This window comes from Ranitomeya imitator, chromosome 4 (assembly GCF_032444005.1).
Source record: "Ranitomeya imitator isolate aRanImi1 chromosome 4, aRanImi1.pri, whole genome shotgun sequence".
Classification (NCBI taxonomy): Eukaryota; Metazoa; Chordata; class Amphibia; order Anura; family Dendrobatidae; genus Ranitomeya; species Ranitomeya imitator.
This window is the reverse complement of record NC_091285.1, coordinates 372,045,947-372,065,412: the sequence shown is the minus strand read 5'-3', so window position 1 is coordinate 372,065,412 and position 19,466 is coordinate 372,045,947. Positions and strand designations below refer to the sequence as shown.

The 19,466-nt window shown below is 44.8% G+C and overlaps 1 protein-coding gene across 3 annotated transcripts in view; it reads left to right on the top strand.

The window, feature by feature from the left end:
• PCLO (piccolo presynaptic cytomatrix protein) overlaps positions 1–19,466 on the top strand; it is a 665,287-nt gene that overhangs the window by 192,488 nt on the left and 453,333 nt on the right. The gene's annotated exons all lie outside the window — the stretch shown is intronic.

Genomic DNA, 19,466 nt, shown 5'->3' with positions numbered 1-19,466 from the left:
TCCTGTTTTTTCCCATTGACTTGTATTAGCAACGTATTGTGACGGATGACCATCCATTTCATCCGTCGTTCACTGGATCCGTCGGAAAATAACTGTCCGTCGGGTGGAGAAAACGTTCAGAGGCTATAGTGGAAGCCTATGGGCTAAGGATCCGTCGCTGACCGTCAAAAAAGGAATCCAGTGACGTATTCCGTTTTTCTCTTCTGAGCATGCCTGGAAGGATTTTCTAGTCAGGGGAATCTCTTTCTCTCTCTTTCTCCAGAATTTTATACATTGAAATTCAGGCAGCGCCAACTTTAACGCATCCATCAGGACACAGGATGTGTTGCATCCGTTTTGCACTATTTTTAAGACATACGTCGATAGGTCGCATCGACGCATTCTGATGGCCGCCTACCGACGGAAGTGTGAAAGAAGCCTTAGCCTCGAAAGTCTTGCTCACAGGCAAACAAAAATTAGAGATAGTGACCTTCAAAGGGGAAAAACTGGAGACGAATGCAAGATAGAATTCCTGTAATGGCCATAAATGTTTATAAATTAATAAATAAAGATAAATTCCTCATGAAGTCTGGGGTATCTTCTCTCCTTGTAGAGAGTGCCATGTCGGCAGAAGGAGACTCAGAGGCCGTGCAGTTTTTCTCTCCTGATTTAAAGGGAACCTGTAATGTCAAAAAACCTCTATTAACGTGCAGACATGGAGTTAATCTGTAGGCTCATAACTTTGTAATGCCATATGGCCTCTGCACTCAAAGCACAGCTCTCAGGAAAAAAAATGAACTTTTTCCTCCCGGTGTGTTTAGCTTTCAGTCATACAGACACGGCCTGCGAAGCTTCATGTGTCAGCACTGACTGACAGCTGGATCTGCATTGATGCAATGCTGAGCCAGCGATCAGTCAGTGCTGGGTCATCTGTACATCCTCACTGTATACTGCGTGGTAACTGAAGCCTCTATGACTGAAAGCGAGAATCTGTCAGAAGGAATAAAATTAATTTCCTCCTGGCAGCCGGACGTTTCCCATTTTCAGGCTCACTGTCGTGTCATTTGGCAGCCCATTATACTCTATAAATAGGGGGAAGGAGGAAAGAGGAAGCACAGTGAGGAATCAGACAGAAGGAGGTACAAAAAGATTGCGCTGAGCACTGTAACATGGTTTTATACCTCATCTCAGAGGTTGATTCACATGAAGATAGTTCATTTCTACCTTATAATTTCCTCCACGTTGAGGCTTGTCTACATGTGGTATAAAACTGAAGAGCAGGAATTGCTCTCTGTGTGCTGTGCTGTCTATAGCAGAGATTATAGCAGCCAGTGTCCTACCAGCTCAGAGTGAACTGTAAATTAAGAAATAGAGCATGCATAGGTAAAAAATGGCTAAAATGCAGGATAGAAGTTGTAAGTACTCGGGCAGAAATCCGAGAGTGGACCCTCTGGGTCGTGACTCTAGAGCCCCCGGGGTCGAGCGGACCAGATGGAATCACCCCCTATACAGGGAGTGTTAGGAGCAGGACCTCGGGGGAATGGAGACACAACAGCTAGAGCCAAAGGGGCGACCCAAGATAAAGAAGGAAACCAAAGGCTAAAAGGATGGCAGGGAATAATAGGAAAACAAGACTTAACTGAAAATGACTGGAACACGGAACGGCAGAACACAGCAGGAACACGGACTGGCAGGACTCAGCAGGAACACGGACCGGAAGGACTCAGCAGGAACACGGGCTGGCAGAACACAGCAGGAACACGGACTAGCAGGATACAGCAGGAACACGGACTGGCAGGATACAGCAGGAACACGGACTGGCAGTATACAACAGGAACACGGACTGGCAGGATACAGCAGGAACACGGACTGGCAGGATACAGCAGGAACACGGACAGGCAGGACACAGCAGGAACACGGACTGGCAGGATACAGCAGGAACACGGACAGGCAGGACACAGCAGGAACACGGACAGGCAAGACACAGCAGGAACACGGGCTGGCAGGACACTAAGACAAAGTAAAGACTGGGCTGAGAGAAGACACTGGTGCAGGGGAGCCTAGGGCATAGGGACACTGACGGCAGACAGTGCACCTACAAAGCAAAGGCGTCTTACCTAGGGAGACGCCGGGAAGAAATACCCGATGGGCGCCTCCATGTTGGGGCGGAGCCACCGGGTCGCGACCTCCCAGAAGGCTCTGCGATGGAGGAGACGCGACCGCGCATGCGCAGAGGGACCGGACGCCGTGAGGCGGCAAAGGAGGAAGCAGAGCGGCACTGGACAGGAACGCGAGTGCGCAGAGGGACGGGAGAAGCCGGGTAAGTATGCGCAGCGTGCGCAGTGTACGTAACAGTACCCCCCTCCTTAGTCCCCCTCTTTTTAAGGCTAGAAAGGAATCTTTTCATGATAAGAGGAGCATTGATGTTCTCTCGGGGCTCCCAGGACCTCTCCTCAGGGCCAAATCCCTCCCAATCAATCAAAAAATAAGTTTTACCCCTAACTACCTTTTTGGCAAGAATGTCTTTAAAATTAAAGATTCCATCAGAAGTACAGAGCTGAGGAGAGGAAGAGGTAGCGGAGTGAAAACGATTAAAGACTGCAGGCTTGAGAAGAGACACATGGAAGGCATTGGGAATGCGTAAAGAGGCAGGCAACTTCAACTTATAAGAAACATCATTAATGCGACTCAAGATAGGAAAAGGACCAATATAGCGGGGACCCAGTTTGCAAGAGGGAATTTTAAGCTTGATATAGCGAGAGGAAAGCCAAACTTTATCACCCGGAGAATATGGCGGAGCATCCAAACGCCTTTTGCCAGCAAACTTTTTCATATTAAGGCTAGCTTTCTCAAGAGCCACTTTGGTCTCACTCCAAATCGTAGAGAATTCCCGGGACAAGAAATCCGCTGCCGTTACCCCCGAGGAAAGAGAAACAGGAAGAGGAATGTTCGGATGTTGACCATAGACTACAAAAAAAGGGGTTTTGGAGGAAGACTCGCTGGGAAGATTGTTATATGAGAATTCGGCCCAGGAGAGAAGAGAGACCCAGTCAACTTGGTGTGCATTGGAGAAATGTCGCAGATATGTAGTCAGGACTTGATTAACTCGCTCCACTTGTCCGTTGGACTGAGGGTGATAGGCGGAAGAAAAGTCCAAGTTAACCTTTAATAGACTGCAGAGAGCTCTCCAAAAACGTGAGGTAAATTGTACTCCACGGTCTGAGACGATATGATGAGGAAAACCATGAAGACGGAAGACTTGGTGTAAACAGATCTCTGCCAACTCAGGAGCGGAAGGCAGACCAGGTAATGCGATGAAGTGAGCCATCTTGGAGAACCGATCTACAACAACCAAGATGACAGAGCAATTCGAGGAACAAGGTAGATCAGTGATGAAGTCCATAGCTATATGACTCCAAGGAACGGAAGGCACAGGCAGAGGATGCAGGAGACCGGAAGGAAGCTGCCTAGGGACTTTATTTTTTGCACAAGAAGGACAAGAAGCGATAAATTTGGTGATGTCTTGTCGGAGAGATGGCCACCAGTAATGCCGAGAGATAAGAGAAAGTGTCTTCTTGACTCCTACGTGACCTGCAATTTTGGAGGAGGGACCCCAACGTAAAACTTTCTCCTTGTCTTGGTTAGCCACAAGAGTCTTGCCAGGAGGAGTTGAAATCACTCTTAGAGGAGCAAGAGTGACGATCTTCGCAGGATCAATGATGTGAGCCGGAGAATCCTCTAGGTCCAGAGGCTGAAAGGATCTTGAAAGAGCATCTGCTTTGACATTCTTATTTCCAGGTCGGAAATGAAGTTCAAATTCGAATCGTCCGAAGAATAAAGACCATCTGGCCTGTCGTGGATTTAGTCTTTGGGCAGACTGAATATAGGCCAGATTCTTGTGGTCTGTGTAAATGGTGAATGGATGAAGAGCCCCCTCAAGGAGATAACGCCATTCCTCCAAGGCTAGCTTGATAGCCAAAAGTTCTTTATCTCCAATAGAGTAGTTACGCTCAGGAGCGGAAAAGGTTTTGGAAAAAAAACCACAGGTCACCAAACGTCCGGACGAGGATCTTTGCAAAAGTACAGCACCAGCTCCAATAGAGGATGCGTCGACCTCAAGGACAAACGGTCTATTAGCATCAGGACGATGAAGCACAGGGGCCGTAGCGAAGCTTTGTTTAAGAGACAGAAAGGACTCTTCAGCCTCAGGGGTCCAAAGACTGGAGTTGACTCCCTTGCGAACTAGAGCAGAGATAGGCTTGGTCATGGAAGAAAAATGAGGAATAAATTGTCTATAGTAGTTGGCAAAGCCAAGAAAACGTTGGATTGCTTTTGTTCCAAGAGGACGAGGCCAATTCAGGACAGCAGAAACCTTCTCTGGATCCATCTCTAAGCCAGATCTTGAGACAATATATCCCAGGAAGGGAAGAGAAGATTGTTCAAAGACGCACTTCTCAATCTTGGCGAACAGATGATTCTCTCTTAGCCTTTGCAGAACACGACGGACATCTCGCCTGTGAGTGGAGAGATCCGGAGAAAAGATGAGAATGTCGTCAAGGTAAACTACGACCGAGGAGTAGAGAAGATCCCGAAATACTTCGTTCACAAATTCCTGGAAAACCGCGGGGGCGTTGCAGAGACCAAACGGCATAACCAAGTACTCGTAGTGACCATCACGAGTATTGAAGGCAGTCTTCCACTCATCGCCTGCACGAATACGAAGCAAATTATATGCGCCACGTAGATCTAATTTGGTAAAAATTTGCGCACCCCGAAGACGGTCGAAGAGTTCCGGAATGAGTGGCAGAGGATATTTGTTCTTCACCGTGATGTTGTTTAGGCCTCGATAATCAATGCAGGGACGGAGAGAACCGTCTTTCTTCTTCACGAAAAAAAACCCTGCTCCGGCCGGAGAGGAAGACTTGCGAATGAATCCTTTAGCAAGATTTTCTTGAATGTACTCTGACATAGCTTGAGTCTCAGCAGGAGAGAGGAGAGAGAGCCCCTGGGTGGGTTAGTTCCAGGCACGAGATCTATGGGACAATCATAGAGCCGGTGAGGCGGAAGACCCTCAGCCTCCTTCTTGTTGAAGACATCAGAATAAGCGCTGTAGACACAGGGTAAAGCGGGAAAAGAAGAGGAAGGAGAAGAATTAGAGGAAGATCCCACAGGACGCACCGGCAGCAGACAACGTTCCCGACAAAGCTCACCCCAGCGCAAGATATTACCATTGCGCCAATCTAAAATGGGCTCGTGGTTCCGTAACCAAGGGAGACCTAAGAGCATAGGATGAGACAGACCCGCTAAAACATAAAATGCAATTCTCTCCTTGTGTAGAGCCCCAACCTGAAGTTCCACCTCAAGTGTTACTTGAGTAATGGTCTCCTGTAACGGTTTACCATCCACAGATGCAAGAATCACAGGAGCCTCTAAGGTTTTGACTGGAACGGAGAATTTCAAAACCTCCTCCAACCTAATAAAATTCCCTGCTGCGCCCGAATCCACATACGCATCCAGAGAAATGCCTTTGCCCGCAATATGCAAAAGAACGGACAAAGTAAGGGGTTGAGAGGGATCACACACACCTAGGGAGGCCTCTCTTACCTGACCTAGGCAGAGGAGTTTTCCGGACGTTCAGGGCAAGAGCGTAATAAATGAGCAGCACTCCCGCAGTAAAAGCATAACCCCTGAGTGCGCCTCTCTTTACGACGTTGTTCGGACATCTTAAGACGGTCCACTTGCATAGGTTCCGGCGCGGACGCCTGAGAGGAGGTTCTAGGCTGAGGACTGAGTGGCTTACGGGTGGCAGAAGAAGGACGAAGAGACCTCCGCTCACGGGCGCGTTCTTGGAACCGAAGGTCAATACGGGTAGCTAAGGAAATTAATTCCTCCAAAACAGTAGGGGTGTCCCGACCGGCTAACTCATCTTTTATGCGCCCAGAGAGACCCCGCCAAAAAGCACCCACCAACGCCTCATTGTTCCAGCCCAAGTCAGAGGAGAGTGTGCGGAACTGAATAGCGTACTGGCCTACGGATAACGACCCCTGATGGAGAGAAAATAGGGCTTCAGTTGTAGAGGCCAGACGTCCAGGTTCGTCAAAGACAAGACGGAAAGTCTCCAAAAATTCAGACAACCGGGAGACTAGAGGATCGTCTCGCTCCCAGAGTGGATTAACCCAAGCCAAGGCGTCACCCTCCAGATGGGAAATCAAAAACGCAACTTTGGACCGATCCATCGGGTAATGCTGGGGCAGAAGCTCAAAGTGAAGACGGCATTGGTTTAGAAATCCTCGGCAGGACTTAGGATCCCCATTGTACCGAGGCGGTTTAGCCAAGCGGGGTGGAGGGTGGGATGCAGGAGCAGACGTAGAAGCGGCTGTCTGGATGGAAAGCAGCCGATCGTCAATAGAAGACATATAACTAAGTATATGGGCCTGGGTGTCACGCTGCTGAGCTAACTCTTGCTGTAAGCCAACGAGTAGAGCGGCGTTGCCAGGATCGGGGGACTGGAGCGTGGACAAACGAGAATCCATAGCTTTCATAAAAGACATCATGCGGGACTGATTCTCTCGCAAAAAGAGTAGCTCTTTCTGCGCAGCAGAGGCCCCAGCGGGGTCCATGGCCTTTGCTTACTGTAAGTACTCGGGCAGAAATCCGAGAGTGGACCCTCTGGGTCGTGACTCTAGAGCCCCCGGGGTCGAGCGGACCAGATGGAATCACCCCCTATACAGGGAGTGTTAGGAGCAGGACCTCGGGGGAATGGAGACACAACAGCTAGAGCCAAAGGGGCGACCCAAGATAAAGAAGGAAACCAAAGGCTAAAAGGATGGCAGGGAATAATAGGAAAACAAGACTTAACTGAAAATGACTGGAACACGGAACGGCAGAACACAGCAGGAACACGGACTGGCAGGACTCAGCAGGAACACGGACCGGAAGGACTCAGCAGGAACACGGGCTGGCAGAACACAGCAGGAACACGGACTAGCAGGATACAGCAGGAACACGGACTGGCAGGATACAGCAGGAACACGGACTGGCAGGATACAGCAGGAACACGGACTGGCAGTATACAACAGGAACACGGACTGGCAGGATACAGCAGGAACACGGACTGGCAGGATACAGCAGGAACACGGACTGGCAGGACACAGCAGGAACACGGACTGGCAGGATACAGCAGGAACACGGACAGGCAGGACACAGCAGGAACACGGACAGGCAAGACACAGCAGGAACACGGGCTGGCAGGACACTAAGACAAAGTAAAGACTGGGCTGAGAGAAGACACTGGTGCAGGGGAGCCTAGGGCATAGGGACACTGACGGCAGACAGTGCACCTACAAAGCAAAGGCGTCTTACCTAGGGAGACGCCGGGAAGAAATACCCGATGGGCGCCGCCATGTTGGGGCGGAGCCACCGGGTCGCGACCTCCCAGAAGGCTCTGCGATGGAGGAGACGCGACCGCGCATGCGCAGAGGGACCGGACGCCGTGAGCCAGCAAAGGAGGAAGCAGAGCGGCACTGGACAGGAACGCGAGTGCGCAGAGGGACGGGAGAAGCCGGGTAAGTATGCGCAGCGTGCGCAGCGTACGTAACAGAAGTCATGTAATAGCTACAGATATTGTTATTCGTCATGTATGCACACAGCACAGCTCATTCTGAAAAGTTACTTGAAAGTATGGTTACCATTTAAAAACGTCCAATTCTTTTTAAAAAATGAAATAAGGTTATCGGAAGTCATATAACAATCAAAATTAGTGTTATTCCTAATATGACCACTTTACCTTTAGAATTACATGAAGTGACAGGTCCATGAATGACAGCACTTCCCAGGGCTCACATCCAAAGATGATATTTTATATTTTTTTTATTTCATAAGTTAAAATAGAGGTATCTCCTCTATTTTAACTTATGAAATAAAAAAATATAAAATATTGTCTTTGGATGTGAGTCCTGGGAAGCGCTGCCATTCATGGGCTGGATGTGCTTTTCTTGATTTACTCATCCTGCGTGAGCCTTACTCTGGCCCTTTCACTTGGATCCACCTGAGGCAAGCTGCAAGCCCCATATATTGAAAAGTATCCCAGAGGGAATTTTGAGGATACACAATCTAAAGCCATATTAGTCTTTTATCAAGTGAGTGCATAGAATTGTGCACCCTTTAAAGACTATAATATTGTGTTTACGCACTTAGGGCGCCGCGATTTGTCTGTTCTTCTCTCCCAAACAGGGTTTTTTGTATGAATTGACAGGTGCAATTAAACCCCCTTTGGATGGCCATACTTTGCCTGAGCAGCAAAGTTCTATAGTATCTGTGCAAAGGTGATATTCTTCAGATTTTTTTTTGCATAAACTCAGTTTGTTTTCTGCCCCTATTATTATTATTATTATTATTATTATTATTATTATTATTAATCCTTACCTATCCAGACCCATATGTGTGTTTGCATATTACTTGAACTTAGCCAGGCATAAGCTAGGACTTCTACAACCATGTTACTTATTGATTATGGCATGATTTGTAAGCTGGTGTCGACTTGGGGTATTTCTTAGTCCATGCTATTATCAGAGGTGTTTTAAGACTAATTCTTAGATTCCATTTTCAGATTAGCCCTAATCCAAAACTACCAATGGCAAGCTGTGCTGTCCATGCTAATTCACACCAAAAACAACTACCATACAGGATTTGGTACTGACTTCCAAAATTCAAGTGGTAGTGCTAAAAATGTCATGTGTAGTTATGATATGTATATTGCTTTACTGAAAAAGTTGTTATAATTTTGGAAATCATCCCCTATTCATGGTATAGGGAATAACTTCCCAGTCGCTGAGGCATAAATTGCGCGGGCTCCCACCGATCCGAATGGAGTCTTCGCTCCGTGTGAATGGAGTGGTGGTCAATAATACGCACGCCTACTCCAATACTTTTTAATAGAAGCGCCGTTGAGATCTCCGGTGTTTCCAATAAAAGAATGGAGCAGATGTGTACATGATCAACTACCGCTCCATTCAAACAGTTCTTAGAATCGGTGAGGGTCTCAGTGTTCTACTCCAGCGCCATCCCACGGATAGGGGATAATGTCCAAACTTGAGACAACCCTTTTAAATGCGAATGAGGTAAATAGATGTCCGTTCACTTTTATTTCCAGGAGTAGATCTAAGACTTGCTAATTTTACTATCTAATGACATGTTACCATTGTGAATGCTACAAGTACCGTACATTATACTGAAACAGAGTCAAAGGAATTCTTAGGATTTGAAGTCTTGGCTTAAGTAAAAGTGATGGTTAGTAGCATAGTAATGGGATACTCTTAGCCTTTAGGGATAATCTTCTGTCATAAATTGTTGGTCTTTCCCCAAGACATTTCCAGTGCTTACTGTACCGTCCTCTATTTTTGTCATAATAGAAAAGCATCATAAAGATGAAAGGAATTATTCTCAGAGGCAAGTAAGGCTAGCTCATATACCACTAAGGAATTATTTTCTTTTTCCTTAATTAGCCATCTACATCCCCGATGAGTTGATAGCTGACGGAGATCTGTAACCTCCTGCAATAAATATGAATCATAATATTGAAAATAATGAATCACTACAAATAATTAAGCCTGAGCTTCACAATCAGTAAGTAGATAGCATTAAATCTAGTTTAATGGAGAGGAAGTTAATGCTATATCAAATGCTATGAGTGATTTCAGAATAGATACAACCTCCAGGAAAGAAAGGAGCAGGAAACCACAGATAATTATTACATGGCACTCAGCTCTATTACAGCTGTGCACTGAATCATGCAGACACGCATCGGATCCTCACTAAGTGCAAGTCCTCTCGGATCTGCAGTTCAACCCTAGATTTAATTATCTCAAGATTTGAGAAATATAAACATCTCAAAACCCTAAATGTATATTTGAGTAGTGTTTACTTGTACTCTGAACAAATCCACACTTGCTGCTTATTTATGCATCATATTGCGATTTATGACAACCATATTCTCCATTAAAAATGTATAAGAATATACTATACCTCTAATGAACAATAATTGCATTCATAGACATACAGAGTTTTTTCTGTGTGATTCATATAGACTCTTAACAGGCCCAAAATCAAGAATTCACTCCCTTTTGGGCTGTTGAGCACTGCATTTGGATTTTTCCGGCAGCTGCATAGTGAATGAATGGAGGTTGGACTTCCCACCTGCAACACCATCTTGTAATAATGGTGAATAAAAGTTCCTTGTCAGGAATAAAAATTCCCCGATCTGCTGATTGATGCATGCCCCAGCAGTCGGAACCGCACTTATCATCTTACCTGTAGAAAGATGATAACTAGCGATGAGAGACGTTGAATGGTAAAGTTCGGGTTCGTACCGGACACCAAATGGACAGTACCGAACCCCAAACACAGACTTCTAAATGGAAGTCTGTGTTACTGTTGGGTTCAGCACTCAAATTAAGCTTGTTGAAAGGCTGCAGTGCAACCAGTCATCAAGCATTCAGGCTGTGGGCATTTCTGGCCACATCACAGCCATGCCAAGAATTGGCATGGCTGCGATTGGCCAGCATACAACGTGACTGAGACCGGTGGTGACGTCAGTAAGGTTACCGCCAGTCAAAGCAGCTGTTTTTCATGCTGTCACACTGCAACTCTGACTGGCAGTAAGTGTAAACCTTACTAACGTAACCACCGGTCACAGTCGGTGCTGGGTGTCGTAGACAGTGCTGGGTGTCATAAACACTAGGTGTCCGGTACAAACCTCGAACTTAGCCGTTTGGGTTCACTCGTCTATAGCGATAACTTGTTTTAAGAGGACAACCCTTTTAACTTCCAACAGCCTGTAGTTCCCCCTCAGACCCAAATACAGCTCTGTCAAAAATTAAGAGACCACTGGAAAATGTTCAGTTTGTCTGATTTTTCTCTTTATAAGTATATTTTTGAGTAAACTGTAAATATGTAAATTGTTATTTTATTTTATAAATTTCTGACAACATGTCTCTGAATTTCCAAGCAATAATTTTTGTATTTTTTCTCTGACAAAGAAAAATGGTAAAAATTAAAAAAAAAACATTGCTTTCAGGCCTCACATAATGCAAAGAAAACAAGTTTATAATCATTTAGAAACAAAAGTACTAATGTTTTAACTCAGGAAGAGTTCAGAAATCAATATTTAGTGGAATAACCATGATTTTTAATCACAGCTTTCATGCGTCTTGGCATGCTTTCCACCAGTCTTTCACACTGCTTCTGGTGCAAAAATGTAAGCAGTTCTTCTTTGTTTGATGGCTTGTGACTATCCATCATCCTCTTGATTACATTCCAGAAGTTTTCACTGGGGTTCAGGTCTGGAGATTGGGCTGCCCATGACAGGGTTTTGATGAGGTGGTCTCTTAATTTTTGCCAGAGCTGTAAACTGATTTTATACATTACAACTTTTCTGACTGCTCAACATCATTGGGCTAATTAATGTTTCTGCATTATGGCTCAGAGACACTCACAACATAACGTCCATAAAAGTTGGGCACTCCCATAAAAGATAGGAACACCTATAAAAGATGCATTACCTTACTGTTAGTATGAATTGCATTAATATACAGAGGGTTTTTGTGGATTTTTAAAAAATCTGGCAAGAAAAATTGTGTGACCTCTTTAACCCAGTACTAATGTTGGAGAGAACCTATCCACACTTCAGGATCCCCAGTCCACTGCCATAAGGCTCCTTGCCAGGGTGCATTTACAGCTACCTACAGATATTGAGTGACAGCGAAAAAAAAACATTTTTAGATCATTTTTATATTTTTATTGGAAAATAATCTTTGAAAGTTTTCTGCAGAGATTTTAGATTTCATTTATGGCTTCAGGTTTAATGAGACTTTTGTACTTATTTGGAAATCTTGATCCAATGCAGCTTATGGCAAAATGCTTCACAATGTGCTCCGTAAAACTCATTGTCAATGTACTGTCAAATATTCCTTTTGCAATATAGCCATTTATTCTTATAATAGTAGTTTGTGTTTGCCTAGGGCTGTCATTTTGTATGGAAAGGTTAAAGCAATTAGGTAATCAGTACCTGCAGCGTCTTTCCATCATGCCAGTTGTTTGGTCTAGCATTTCAATGAGGCAGCATTATCGGTATTGCCGGATATTTCATAATGTTCAGATTGCTTGTGTTCTACTTCTGCTGCTGTGGTATCCTTATTGTGGAGTCTAAGGAGTGCCTGGCAGTCTGAATTACCACCCATGAGGAAGTGGTTCTGGCGATACACCATCTCTTCTGAGCGGTAAAAACACTTAAAGGCATAACTACTGCACATTACATATAGAACATTAGATTTATTGCTCCCTTGACAAACAAGAACAATCTATTAATAATCTCCTTGTCTGGGTGCAATTGAAGTTTCTCAATACTGCATACAAGCATTATCTGAATATAAGATGCTATTTTTGAATCACTCCCATTTGTAAATGTATGAATTTCCCTGCTGTCATATTGGCTATTATGCATGAGCAGCTAAGCAATCTCCAAATACGTTTTTATGACCTCAAGTGACTCAGACATTTTAGCCCTGATTGATTAAGGCCGGTGTGAGCACTGTTGGTCTTGATGAGAGGGCGTTTTGGAGTCAGATGCCCCTGATTCTTTGAGAGACACAGGGCTCTGAATGAATTTGGCTGTGCCTCCACAAATCTTACTCAGAGACTGGAGTACAATGTCTGGTGTAAGTAACACTACAGTTTGTCATGAATTAGGTGACCTGTGGCATCCCGCCCCTGTTTTCCCATTTTGGTAGAGGCGGGCAATCTGCACATGAAAACACCAAACGTTGCAAAAAACGTTTGCACATCCTCAAATTGCACAAAAAAATGAGTGACTCATCAAAATGTTTTAACTCCAGATTTCTGGTGAATAGACATTGATGAATTGGGGCCATTGTCTTTAATTTAAGATTGATCACATTGCTTAGTTTAAAAGAAACTTTTCATCAAAGTAGTAGTTCAGAAACCATCGACAGGAGACTTATTGGGTTCATAAAAACATGCATACCATGGTAGATATTCCCCTTCTTTAGGATGGAGAAATTAAAGGAATTATCCACTTATTTTATGTTAACAACCTATTCTTAGAACAGGTCACCAAAATAAGGTTGATTGGGGTCCCAAACCCGCACTGATCAGCAGTTGTCACTTCAGACTGTGATGGTGAGATGTGAACAATGTGCAGAGCTCGACACCACCATACTGCTGATCATCACCTACTGAAGAAAATTTGAGCTGATCTGCAGTAGCTAGCAGCAACCACGAAACAGTATGCTTCACTAAGAAAGTGTTAATAATGGGAAATAATTTTACTATAGTAAGCAATAAATAAATTAGAGTTCCATCATTCTTATGAATATAAGACACAATGAGAGTGACTCATAAATCTGTAATTCACTGACAAGTGGTGAAGAGACAAATGTATTCATTAATGGTTGGACACATTGATAAATATTGTAGCAGCAAGTATTTATTGTAATAGTTACACCATCTAACGTGGCCCAAGCACATTCATCATATATACAGTGGGGGGAAATAAGTGTTGATCCCTTGCTGATTTTGTAAGTTTGCCCACTGATAAAGACATGAACAGTCTATAATTTTAAGGGTAGGTTAATTTTAACATTGAAAGATAGAATATCAAAAATAAAATCCAGAAAATCATATTGAATAAATTATATAAGTTTATTTGCATTTTGCAGTGAGAAATAACTATTTGATCCCCTATCAACCATTAAGAGTTCTTACTCCTACAGACAAGTTAGATGCTCCTAATCAACTCGTTACCTGCATTAAAGACAGCTGTCTTACATAGACACCTTTATAAAAGACTCCTGTCCACAGACTCAATCAGTCAGACTCTAATCTATACAACATGGGCAAGACCAAAGAGCTTTATGTCAGGGACAAGATCATAGGCCTGCACAAAGCTGGAATGGGCTACAAAACCATAAGTAAAATGCTGGGTGAGAAGAAGACAACTGTTGGTGCAATAGTAAGAAAATGGATGAAATACAAAATGACTGTCAATTGACATCGATCTGAGGCACCATGCAAATCTCACCTTGTGGAGTATCCTTGAGCATGAGAAAGGTGAGAGATCAGCCTAAAACTACACAGGGGGAACTTGTTAATGATCTCAAACTAGTTGGGACCACAGTCACCAAGAAAACCATTGATAACACATTAACACATTACACCGTAAAGGTTTAAAATCTTGCAGTGCCCGCAAGGTCTCCCTGCTCAAGAAGGCACATGTGAGGACCATCTGAAGTTTGCCAATGAACACTGTTGTGAGTTCTGTTTTTGGGCTCCCTCTGGTGGTTACTGATGGTACTGGGTGACTTGTCTTTCCTGGGTTTCTGGGTTCCACCTGTTCCATCAGCATATGGGAGTTTCCTATTTAACCTGGCTTTGCTGGCATTTCCTCGCCGGTTATCAATGTATCCAGTGTGTCTTGTTACCTCTGCTCCCTGCTCCTAGAACCTTCTGGACAAGCTAAGTTTGGATTTTCCTGTTTTGTGTTTTGCTTAATTTGGTTTTTAGTCCAGCCTGCAGATATGTGATTCTCTGCTGCTGGTTGCTCTAGTGGGCTGAAATTGCTTTTCATGTACCATGAGTTGGCACATGAGTTCAAGTAATTTCAGGATGGTTTTTTGAAGGGTTTTTCGCTGACCGCGCAGTTCACTTTTGTATCCTCTGCTATCTAGCTTTAGCGGGCCTCATTTTGCTGAAACTGTTTTCATACTACGTATGTGCTTTCCTCTCATTTCACCGTCATTATATGTGGGGGGCTGCTATTTGCTGTGGGGTATTTCTCTGGAGGCAAGAGAGGTCTGTGTTTCTTCTGATAGGGGAAGTTAGATCTTCGGCTGGAGCGAGACGTCTAGGATCATCGTAGGCACGTTCCCCGGCTACTTTTATTTGTGTGTTAGGTTTAGGGTCGCGGTCAGCTCAGGTTCCATCGCCCTAGAGCTTGTTTGTATCTGTGCTTGTCATTTTTGTGATCCTCTGCCATTGGGATCATGACAGTATAACCGGCCCACAAAGTGTTAATTGTATTGGCTGAAGTAGGAGGATAAGTAGTCTGAGGAAGTTTTTTTTTTTTTTTTTCCCTTTCCCTCAGAGTTTGCTGCCTAGCCTTATTGCAGCCTGGCTACTTCCTCCTCCTCTTAATCTTTGAATGGCTCTGATCTCAGCTGTTTATCATGGACGTCCAGAGTTTGGCTTCCAGCCTGAATAATCTTGCCGCTAAGGTTCAAGATATACAGGATTTTGTTGTACATGCTCCTATGTCTGAACCTAGAATTCCTGTCCCAGAGTTTTTTTCTGGAGATAGATCTCGTTTTCTGAATTTTAGGAACAATTGCAAGTTGTTTCTTTCTTTGAAATCTCGCTCCTCTGGAGACCCTGCTCAGCAAGTCAAGATAATTATATCTTTCCTGCGGGGTGACCCTCAGGATTGGGCATTTGCATTGGCACCAGGGGACCCTGCGTTGCTTAATGCGGATGCGTTTTTTCTGGCATTGGGTTTGCTCTATGAGGAACCTAACCAAGAGATTCAGGCTGAAAAAGCTTTGTTGGCCCTCTCTCAGGGGCAAGATGAAGCAGAAATTTATTGTCAAAAATTGTGGTCGGTACTTACTCAGTGGAATGAGTGCGCTCTGGCTGCAAAGTTTAGAGATGGCCTTTCTGAGGCCATTAAAGATGTTATGGTGGGGTTCCCTGCGCCTGCTGGTCTGAATGAGTCTATGACTATGGCTGTTCAGATTGATCGGCGTTTACGGGAGCGCAAACCTGTGCATCATTTGGCGGTGTCGTCTGAACCGTCACCTGAGATAATGCAATGTGATAGAATTCAGTCCAGAAGTGAACGGCAAAAGTATAGGCGGAAAAAAGGGTTGTGCTTTTATTGTGGTGATTCAGCTCATGTTATATCAGCATGCTCTAAACGCACAAAAAAGGTTGATAAGTCTGTTGCCATTAGTACTTTACAGTCTAAGTTCATTCTGTCTGTGACTCTGATTTGTTCATTATCATCCATTTCCGTCGATGCCTATGTGGATTCAGGCGCTGCCCTGAGTCTTATGGATTGGTCATTTGCCAATCGCTGTGGGTTTAGTCTGGAGTCTCTGGAAGTCCCTATTCCTTTGAAGGGAATTGACTCTACACCTTTGGCTATGAATAAACCTCAGTACTGGACACAAGTGACCATGCGTATGACTCCCGTTCATCAGGAGGTGATTCGCTTCCTGGTACTGTATAATTTGCATGATGTTCTAGTACTTGGTCTGCCATGGTTACAAACTCATAATCCAGTCCTTGACTGGAAATCAATGTCTGTGTTAAGCTGGGGTTGTCAGGGGGTTCATGATGATGCACCTCCGATTGCTATCGCTTCATCTACTCCTTCTGAGATTCCTGTGTTTTTGTCTGACTATCGGGATGTTTTTGAGGAGCCTAAGCTCAGTTCGCTTCCTCCTCACAGGGATTGCGATTGTGCTATAAATTTAATTCCAGGCAGTAAATTTCCTAAAGGTCGTTTGTTCAATCTGTCAGTGCCAGAGCATACTGCTATGCGGGATTATGTTAAGGAGTCCTTGGAAAAGGGACATATCCGTCCATCTTTGTCCCCTTTGGGAGCAGGTTTTTTTTTCGTGGCCAAAAAAGATGGTTCCTTGAGGCCTTGTATAGATTATCGTCTTTTGAATAAGATTACCGTAAAATATAAGTATCCTTTGCCATTGTTGACTGATTTGTTTGCTCGCATTAAGGGGGCTAAATGGTTCACTAAGATTGATCTTCGGGGTGCGTATAATCTTATACGAATAAAGCAAGGTGATGAGTGGAAAACCGCATTTAATACGCCTGAGGGCCATTTTGAGTATTTGGTAATGCCTTTTGGACTTTCTAATGCTCCTTCAGTCTTCCAGTCCTTTATGCACGATATTTTCCGTGAATATCTGGATAAATTTATGATTGTGTATTTGGATGATATTTTGGTTTTTTCTGATGACTGGGAGTCTCATGTTCAGCAGGTCAGGAAGGTGTTTCAGGTCCTGCGGGCCAATTCCTTGTTTGTAAAAGGCTCAAAGTGTCTCTTTGGAGTCCAGAAGATTTCTTTCTTGGGGTATATTTTTTCCCCTTCTACTATTGAGATGGATCCCGTCAAGGTTCAGGCTATTTGTGACTGGACGCAGCCTACATCTCTTAAGAGTCTACAGAAGTTCTTGGGTTTTGCTAATTTCTATCGTCGTTTTATAACTAATTTTTCTAGTGTTGTTAAGCCTTTGACGGATTTGACTAAGAAGGGTGCTGATGTTGCTAATTGGTCTCCTGCGGCTGTGGAGGCCTTTCAGGAACTTAAGCGCCGGTTTTCTTCTGCTCCTGTGTTGCGTCAGCCAGATGTTTCGCTCCCTTTTCAGGTTGAGGTTGATGCTTCCGAGATTGGAGCGGGGGCGGTTTTGTCACAGAGAAGCTCCGATGGCTCAGTGATGAAGCCATGCGCGTTTTTTTCTAGAAAGTTTTCGCCGGCTGAGCGGAATTATGATGTTGGTAATCGGGAACTTTTGGCCATGAAGTGGGCATTTGAGGAGTGGCGTCATTGGCTAGAGGGTGCTAGACATCGTGTGGTGGTCTTGACTGATCACAAAAATTTGATTTACCTTGAGTCTGCCAGGCGTCTGAATCCTAGACAGGCTCGTTGGTCACTGTTTTTCTCTCGTTTCAATTTTGTGGTTTCATACCTGCCAGGTTCAAAGAATGTGAAGGCGGATGCTCTTTCTAGGAGTTTTGTGCCTGACTCCCTTGGAAATTCTGAGCCCTCTGGTATCCTTAGGGATGGGGTGATTTTGTCTGCTGTCTCCCCAGACTTGCGACGTGCTTTGCAGGAGTTTCAGGCGGGTAAACCTGATCGTTGTCCGCCTGAGAGACTGTTTGTTCCGGATAATTGGACCAGTAGAGTCATCTCCGAGGTCCATTCTTCTGCGTTGGCAGGTCATCCTGGAATATTTGGTACTAGAGACTTGGTGGCCAGGTCTTTTTGGTGGCCTTCCTTGTCGAGGGATGTGCGTTCTTTTGTGCAGTCTTGTGAGGTTTGCGCTCGGGCTAAGCCTTGCTGGTCTCGGGCCAGTGGATTGTTGTCACCTTTGCCTATCCCGAAGAGGCCTTGGACGCACATTTCCATGGACTTTATTTCGGATCTCCCTGTCTCTCAAAAAATGTCCGTCATCTGGGTTGTGTGTGATCGCTTTTCTAAAATGGTTCATCTGGTACCCTTGCCTAAGTTGCCTTCCTCCTCTGAGTTGGTCCCTCTGTTTTTTCAGAATGTGGTTCGTTTGCATGGGATTCCTGAGAACATCGTTTCTGACAGGGGATCCCAGTTTGTGTCTAGATTTTGGCGGACGTTCTGTGCTAAGATGGGCATTGATTTGTCCTTTTCGTCTGCATTCCATCCTCAGACGAATGGCCAGACTGAACGAACTAATCAGACCTTGGAAACTTATTTAAGGTGTTTTGTTTCTGCTGATCAGGATGACTGGGTTACCTTTTTGCCGCTGGCCGAGTTTGCCCTTAATAATCGGGCTAGTTCTGCTACCTTGGTTTCTCCTTTCTTTTGTAATTCGGGGTTTCATCCTCGTTTTTCCTCTGGTCAGGTGGAACCTTCTGATTGTCCTGGAGTGGACATGGTGGTGGATAGGTTGCATCGGATTTGGAGTCATGTGGTGGACAATTTGAAGTTGTCCCAGGAGAAGGCTCAGCAGTTTGCTAATCGCCGTCGCCGCGTGGGTCCTCGACTTCTTGTTGGTGACTTGGTGTGGTTGTCTTCTCGTTTTGTTCCTATGAAGGTCTCTTCTCCTAAGTTCAAGCCTCGGTTCATCGGTCCCTATAGGATCTTGGAAATTCTTAACCCTGTGTCGTTTCGTTTGGATCTCCCGGCATCGTTTGCTATTCATAATGTGTTCCATCGGTCGTTGTTGCGGAAGTATGAGGTACCTGTTGTTCCTTCGCTTGAGCCTCCTGCTCCAGTGCTGGTGGAGGGAGAATTGGAGTATGTTGTGGAGAAGATCTTGGATTCTCGTGTTTCCAGACGGAAACTCCAGTATTTGGTCAAGTGGAAGGGTTATGGTCAGGAGGATAATTCTTGGGGGGTTGCCTCGGATGTTCATGCTGATGATTTGGTTCGCGCTTTTCATAGGGCTCATCCTGGTCGCCCTGGTGGTTCTCGTGAGGGTTCGGTGACCCCTCCTCAAGGGGGGGGTACTGTTGTGAGTTCTGTTTTTGGGCTCCCTCTGGTGGTTACTGATGGTACTGGGTGACTTGTCTTTCCTGGGTTTCTGGGTTCCACCTGTTCCATCAGCATATGGGAGTTTCCTATTTAACCTGGCTTTGCTGGCATTTCCTCGCCGGTTATCAATGTATCCAGTGTGTCTTGTTACCTCTGCTCCCTGCTCCTA